Source organism: Gymnodraco acuticeps, unplaced genomic scaffold (genome assembly GCF_902827175.1).
Source record: "Gymnodraco acuticeps unplaced genomic scaffold, fGymAcu1.1, whole genome shotgun sequence".
NCBI classification, from domain to species: Eukaryota; Metazoa; Chordata; class Actinopteri; order Perciformes; family Bathydraconidae; genus Gymnodraco; species Gymnodraco acuticeps.
Window position 1 is genome coordinate 733,970 of NW_022989883.1, and position 8,064 is coordinate 742,033.

Genomic DNA, 8,064 nt, shown 5'->3' on the forward strand with positions numbered 1-8,064 from the left:
AAACATATTAAGAAACACGTGAGTTGTCTGACTGAAGTATATTTTCTATTTTCTTGTTTATTTCTTGTCTTTTCATTTTGATTGTACGATGCCATGTCTTTTTATGCTGCTGCAACACAAACATTTCCCAAATTGGGATCAATACAATTCTATCTTATCTTAAAAACACATCTGTATCTTTCCTCTCAAATGCCACAACTTTGATACCATAACCTAATATGTGAATATACTGTAACCTCATGCACTTAATCTACACTGTTTGGACCCAAAGTGCATTTTCTTGTGCCGTGTGCAATTACAATAAAGTTAAATCTGAATCTGAAAAGAGTATATTTAACAAATGAAGTGTCTACCTTCTTAACTTTCAGAAAGAAGAAAACCAAAGCGGATAAAAGCAATAAGCAGGACTGAGGATCCCATCCCAGACTGAATCAAAGGCTACAGATAAGTAAAGTTTGCATATGCTGTTTACATGAAGAGCAGACACAGTACAGTCGTTTTACTTTTTGCTTATGTGTGCTTGTGAGCGTACTCTTTTTCATTTTACGCATATTGACTGCACTGTCACTTTACTGGTTGTTTTTGTGATCAAATTACCGTTAGATGTATTCAGGTTCTTCCCAAAGCCTGCAGATAAAACCTATTGAATTTAACCAACATCACACACACTGACACAAACTCTGTCAGCGCGAGGCTGCTAAACATGGCATCCATTTATTCTTTCAATGATCAGTGAAGTAGGTTAATACAGGAGAGGTGACTGTCAGGTTTTTCATTTTTATTCTGCGTGTATCTCCACCCTGAACCAGCCAAAGCACCTGCTGTGGAATCAACTGGAACATCTCAGCTTAAATCTGATTGAAAATATAAGACAGGTTCACCAGGGGCAAAGTGGACCCACTCACCATCATCATATACTTTGTATTACTGACAGAATAAAAATAGGTCAGTCAGTCAGTACATATTCACATTATTCCCTCTTCCTCTCTTCATATCCTTAACTTCCTGGACCGGTGTTTCCACTTTATTGTCTGTTTTGTATGCGTCTTTATTGAATTAAGTGTGTGTGAGTCATGCAACAACTACATGTCAACAGCTGCAGACAAATGAGAAGAATGAGGAAAGTAATTATCAGATTCAAATGAATCAGATTTAATCTTCTAAAATAAAATCCTGGTCTTTTCTTTTATAAAAAATGCTCATGATCAGGCCAATATTGTCCAGACACATCTGGATTGCTGTCTCCTGATTGGTGGACATTGTAATGCAGCGTCGGGATGAGGCACTCTGATTGGTTGCAGCTCAGAGGTCTGTGTTAGTAGAGGATGCTGATTGGCCAGCTTTGAGTCGTCTGACGCCGCACTGCTGCATTGCTGCGCTGTCTGCAGGTGATGGGAGTGTGTCAGTGTGTCTGTGTGTGTGTGTGTGTGTGTGTGCGTGTGTGTGTGTCAGTGTATGTGTGTGTGCTGCAGCAGACCGACTGCTTTTCATCAGCCGACAGATTTGAGGGCCTGGTCTCCATGGCAACCATCCTCGAAGCCGAGTGAACAAAGATAGCTTCCCTCTCTTCTCTTTGACCAGCAGCGTGAGACTCTGTGTGTGTGTGTGTGTGTGTGTGTGTGTGTGTGTGTGTGTGTGTGTGTGTGTGTGTGTGTGTGTGTGTGTGTGTGTGTGTGTGTGAATAGATGAGATGTGGTGTCATCACAATCACTGCTCCACTCTCACATAACAGGGTCTCTAAGAGATGCATATTCAGGAGATCAAGAGAATGAGAGATGGTGTGTGTGTGTGTGATGATTTTACATTTGCAATAATGGAGGCGCCCATCTGCTGGGAAAGATAGCTGAAAATGAGACGATACAGTATGCACTTCTACACACACACACACACACACACACACACACACACACACACACACACACACACACACACACACACACACACACACACACACACACACACACACACACACACACACACACACACACACACACACACACACACACACACACACACACACACACACACACACACACAGTAGATCTGTAAAAGCACTGCACATATGGTTTTGAATACTGTATGTAAGTCCCAATACAGGCCATGACCAGACCATGATATCCTATTGCAAAGACTAGAGCACTTAGTTGGCATAAAGGGAACTGCTTTAGGCTGGTTTAGGTCCTATCTATCTGAACGCTCTCAGTTTGTACGTGTTAACGATGAATCTTCCACGCAAACCAAAGTTAGCCATGGAGTGCCACAGGGCTCAGTGCTCGGACCTATTTTGTTCACATTATATATGCTTCCGTTAGGCAATATTATAAGGAATCATTCTGTAAACTTTCATTGTTATGTATGCGGATGATACTCAACTATATTTATCAATCAAGCCTGATGAAATTAATCATCTAAATAAAATTCAAGACTGCCTTAAGGACTTAAAAACGTGGATGACCTTAAACTTTTTGATGTTAAACACGACCAAAACTGAAGTTATTGTACTTGGCCCGAAGAATCTACAAAACAAATTATCTAAGGATATACTAACTATGGATGGCATTTATTTGGCCTCCAGTGAGACTGTAAGGAATCTTGGTGTTATATTTGATCAGGATTTATCCTTTAACGCCCACATAAATCAATTTCAAGGACCGCCTACTTCCATCTACGTAACATTGCAAAAATCAGGCATATCTTGCCTCAAAACGATGCAGAGAAACTAGTCCATGCATTTGTTACTTCAAGGCTGGATTATTGTAACTCCTTATTATCAGGGTGTACCAAGAAGTCAGTCAAGTCGCTTCAACTGATTCAAAATGCTGCAGCTCGTGTACTAACCAGAGTTAGGAAAAGGGACCACATTACTCCTGTTCTGGCTGCCTTACACTGGCTCCCTATAGAACACAGGATAGAATTTAAAATTATTCTTCTCGCCTACAAAGCCCTTAATGGGCAGGCGCCATCTTACCTTAAAGAACTCATTATACCCTACTGTCCTACTAGGGCATTGCGTTCCAAGAATGCAGGGTTGTTGGTCGTTCCTAGAGTCTCTAAAAGTACAATGGGAGCCAGAGCCTTTTCTTATCAAGCTCCACATTTGTGGAATCAGCTTCCAGTTTGTGTTCGGGCGGCAGACACCCTATCCGTTTTTAAGAGTGCGCTTAAGACCTTCCTTTTTGATAAAGCTTATAGTTAGGGCTGATTAGATTCAGCCCCTAGTTTTGCTGATATAGGCTTAGTTTGTCGGGGGACATCTTACTTCTTCCTTCTCTCTGTCTATACCTGTGTACTCTCATGTTCCGATTAACCCAGCTTCCCCAAATTTATTTCTTTTTGGTGTCTATATACGCCGGGATCCGGAGTCATGAATGATCCTGCGGTCCTGTGTCCTGCATCGCGAGCCCTGGATCTTGAGTCGTGGCTGTGGTCCTGGATCATAGGTCCTGGATGGATATCCTCGTGGATTCATCTTCCTATTATACACACATGCATTTCCAAACATTTGGACTACCTATGTTGCAAATGTATTATCTTTTCAATTTACACACGGCATCTATTGCACGTCTGTCCGTCCTGGGAGAGGGATCCCTCCTCTGTTGCTCTCCCTGAGGTTTCTCCCATGTTCCCTTTAAACTGTGGGTTTTCTCCAGAAGTTTTTCCTTGTACGATGTGAGGGTCTAAGGACAGAGGGTGTCGTATTGTCATACTGATATTCTGTACACACTGTGAAAACCACTGAGACAAATGTAACATTTGTGATATTGGGCTATATAAATAAACATTGATTGATTGATTGATTGATACAGTGTGTCCTATGCAGCATACCAAGAATACCAGGATGTCTAAATGCATCTGGTTGCATTTTGCAGCATGAAAGGCAGCATGCTTTTCTAGCTATTCTGACCCGACTGATCCTTTACACAGAAGATATATGAGGCAGGGGGTCAAGGTTAAGAGTTGTGATGAAGTAGTATGTCACAATTTGTTTGCACACTGCATGCAACACATCCTTGGTAAGAGCAGCTGCTGCAGAACTTACTAACAGACTGAACAGCACTAGTGAAGTGGAGGGGTTCGAAACAAGCAGAATAAAAAGATCAGCCATGTGAGGAGTTCGCTACATCAGAACTTATTCTGCAAATGTGTTTCCAAATCCAAATTTAAAATCAACTCTTTTTCAACAAAGGCAAAGACAAGTACCAACCAAAAATACGAATATGAACCTGAAAATGTGCCTCATACTTAAGGGTTCAATCCTGTTGCATTTAGGTGTACAGTAGGCTTGTAAAGATCACTTAAAATATTGCACCCGTTAACATTTTAATCTTTAGATGCCTCTTGAGGTTCCATATTTCTGACTGGACCTGAAGGCAGCGTTACAACAGCTTTGCCAGATGAGCAAAAAAACATCTGCTTCTAAAAGTTCAGTAAAGATATCAGCGATACAAAGACTGTTTATGTGGACTGGAAGCTGTTGCTAGTTTAATACCTTTTTTTGACAAGGCTTACATTTCTTGCAGTCCAGAGATTTGTACTGTGTACTCATATTAAAATCCAGTTTTGTAAATACAAATTTGGTGTTGCATAACAACAACAAGCAGAAATACATCAGAACAAGTCTGGTGATTTTATTACTGCGCGATTCTGGAGCTGAAATGTGATTTATTTGAAGATGTTCTGTGTGCAGATTGGATTTACCTACATTGCAGCAGAGAACGAGACGGTGAGAGATTACCAGTGATTACATTACATTTCAGGGTCGGATTACTTTCCCTTTGCAGAACTGCCAACATGAAGGGAGGCGAAAGAGACTCACTGAATTAAACACCATGGTTGTGGCGGTAAACATTTATGGATATTGTTTAATTGTGTGGAAAAACAATTACTTCTGATTTGGTTTCATGTCAATCTTAAAGGGGCAGTTGAAAGCAGAATCATAAACGCTAATTTTCCTTTTGCCTGTAGTGCTATTTATCAATCTAGATTGTTATGGCATAAGTGTGTTGGAGATATCATCCGTAACATGTTCTCCTTAATATAATGGAACTAAACGGCACTTGACTTGTGGTGCTCAAACTGCAAAAAAAAAGTTATTTTAAAGGGGCCCATCATGTTCATTTTCAGGTTCATATTTGTCTTCTGTGTCTCTACTGGGACATGTTTACAGTCTCCATTCTCCAATTTTTTGTGTTTTCAGCTTCCTGTAGTCGTGTGTTATAGTTTTTAGTGCATGTGAATGGTCTGCAAAGGCTAAAAAGAATTCCGTTTTTTTGCATGAAATGCCTCCATTGGACTGCTTTATTACTTCCACTTTGACATCACTATGTAACACTCAGACTTCTATTGGCTAGCGCTCCAACATATTGTACGTGATAGGCTAAGGGGCAGGACATCTCTAATGGCGCATTTCCACTGCAGGGCCTCGCACGGCTTAGTACGTTATAGTTAGGCCTTGGTAGGCCAGGCTCACTTTATGCTGCGTTCCCATTACAGTTTAGGAACTGCGGTAGTAACTATAGTAACGCAGTGTAGGCGGAGTCTCGACGTCATCTTCAATGCGAAACACAAAACCAACATCAGCCGTTAGCTCTTAGCACTCAAAGCTCAAAGCTCCTCATATCTGTTCAGAAACTAGACAAAAGTTAAACAAGTACAAACCACAGACTGCCTGTGTCATGGCAAATACAGTCGCTGGTTTATTTATGTTTGTAGGCCGTTGTTGTGAGTGTGGACGGTCGGAACATATACTGCGTTAGCTTAGCCGATCTCCATTCAGAAAACATGCATTTTAAAAGGTTTTTCGCCTGCCGTCTGTCTGCAGACTTGTCAAAGCATTAATTCATGGTTTTTACTAACCGATATCAGTATGTTGTTACTTCGGCATCATTTTGAAACGTGTTACAATTAAATCACGGTAAAATATGTTCATTTTATTGTAGTTGCCAGCGATTCTCTCACTAGTTTAGCATATTCAGCCTGGTTGTTGGCCCGGAAAGAACCTCGATTTTGGAGAGCCAGAAAAACTGTGAAAAAGTACCCGTTAGCTGGAACTACGCCTAGTGGAAACGCAACCAAAAACGGGCCGGGTTTGACACAGCACGCTTAAACTGTGCTACGCGCTGCAGTGGAAATAAGTGGTTGACAAATCCAAACAGAGCCGGCTAGCTAACCAATCAGAGCAGACTGGGCTCTGGTTTCAGACAGAGGGTGAAAAGAGGTGTTGCAGCACAGGCAGTATGAGAAAAATAAAGAGCTTTTTGAACATTAAAGCATGGAGACATGTCCCAGTAGAGACACTAAATATGATTATGAACCCAAGCAGAATATGTCCCCTTTAACTCAGTACACTGACATGTCAAACGGAGCTCTGATCCTGGATCTGCTAATCTTAGAGACTTCCTTTGCATAAATGATGTGTGGCTGGCTTGCAGTAGAGGTAGAGGATGCCACCACTACTCTCACTCAATTTGCCTACTACAGACACAAAGCATCCATGTTGGAAAGAGTAACATCATTCATGTTATTCACTAAGTTATGAATTACTTCTTCTATGACCATTGTGTGTGTGTTTTTATCAAAATATATGCACTAAGTGTGCAGCTGCTGCTGATATGATGACCCCCACGCTTTGTATAGTTGCACGCTCATGCTCTGAGAAGATGCCAGTGTGATCTGTTTGGCCTCTTTGTTTATGGAGCCGGGCCTTTCCTGCCCTCTGATGTGCGTGCTCCAGTCATGAATAGAGCTGCTTTGTGTGTGTGTGTGTGTGTGTGTGTGTGTGTGTGTGTGTGTGTGTGTGTGTGTGTCCACACACACACACACACACACACACACACACACACACACACACACACACACACACACACACACACACACACACACACACACACACACACACACACACACACACACACACACACACACACACACACACACACACACACACACACACACACACACACACACACACACACACACACACACACACACACACACACACCTCATGATTCAAATGCTGAGTCCATCTGATCAGTGTGTCCAAGAGTGAGAGATAGGAGGATATGATTTATCAGACGGTGGAAAACTATTTCCCTAAATGTGAATGTTGCTTTAAAAAAAATATATATGCCTTTCTTGTTAGCAAACTCCGTCCGAGTGCACAATGTGTAAGTTATGGCTAAAATGCTTGTTTATAAACACATTTTAAATGAACTGCATGTGAATAGGGTACAGTGTTGACGTTATGACATGTAGATAGACGTGTAGATATAGTGTTGCAGAGAAATCTACTGAGATTAGCACAATTTGGAAGCGAGCCCCACCTGGTCCTTTCTTGTAATAACACGTGGTCTACGTCTAGGCGACAGTGAGTCATTGTTGCGTCATTTTGTTCTCATTCAGGACAACAAATAATCAATCATGGTAAAAAGTAGAGCACTCAGTACAGTAAACACAAATATGGCTAAAGCTCTTGGCAACCCAACCACCTGCTCCGGGCAAAAAAAAAGTTTGGCAGGGAAAGAATGGAAGTGATAAAAAGAAAGAGCAAAACAACAGTAAACATGGCGTGTCCTTCCAACACTGGAGACAGCTCTTGGCGGACAGAAGAAAGTAACCCAATCGTTGGCCGTTTAGCAAAACTATTTATTTAGCAAGGCTATTTAGCAATTGCAATTACTCTTACTACTTTTGTAACCACTTTTTGGGCAGTAGCAGTCTTTAGAAGCTTGACTTGGGAATCGGATAGTTACCGGTTCAAGTCCCAGAATGGACCAAGTACAGAGTCTTAACTGGTACTCTGGTGAAGTGCCAGTTTCCCTCCTGGGCCCTGCCGAGGTGTCTTTAGCAAGGCACCAGAGCGCTGTCCAATAGCTGCCCACAGCAGTAGCCTACTGGATCAAATGCAGAAACTAAAGTTTACTGTGCACATTACATATGTTTACAAAAGAGGAATTCATTCAACTCCTCCATTTCCAACTAATGACAACACAAACCGAACAAAATTGCAAATGGTATAGATGTTGGCTGATTTTTTTCTTGTAATATGGTCTTCCAAAAACTGAG